Raw genomic sequence first — 522 nt, 5'->3', positions numbered from 1 at the left:
AGCTAAATTTTTTTTATTATTATTATTAGTAGGTTTAATTTTATATTTTCTGTTTTGACTTTAATTTTAGTTAAAGTTATAGTAATTTTGTTCTGTTTTGGTATTTTTATTAGCTTTTTATGTATATATATATATATATATATATATATATATATATATATATATATATAGTTTTTGTTAAGTTTATTAGATTTTATTTTATATTTATATTAGGCTATTATATCAGGTTTTTATTATGTTAATTAGGTTTAATTTTATATTTTTTATTTTCACTCATTTTAGTTAAAGTTATAGTAATTTTGTTCTGTTTTGGTATTTTTATTAGCTTTTTATGTATGTACAGTGGGGCAAAAAAGTATTTAGTCAGCTACCAATTGTGCAAGTGATTTTCTGGATTTTTTTTCTCATTTTGTCTCTCATAGTTGAGGTATACCTATGACGAAAATTACAGGCCTCTCTCATCTTTTTAAGTGGGAGAACTTGCACAATTGGTGGCTGACTAAATACTTTTTTCCCCACTGT

The sequence above is a fragment of the Sinocyclocheilus grahami genome, unplaced genomic scaffold, assembly GCF_001515645.1.
Source record: "Sinocyclocheilus grahami isolate Dianchi unplaced genomic scaffold, SAMN03320097.WGS_v1.1 scaffold442.1, whole genome shotgun sequence".
Classification (NCBI taxonomy): domain Eukaryota; kingdom Metazoa; phylum Chordata; class Actinopteri; order Cypriniformes; family Cyprinidae; genus Sinocyclocheilus; species Sinocyclocheilus grahami.
Note: the sequence above shows the minus strand (reverse complement) of the source record.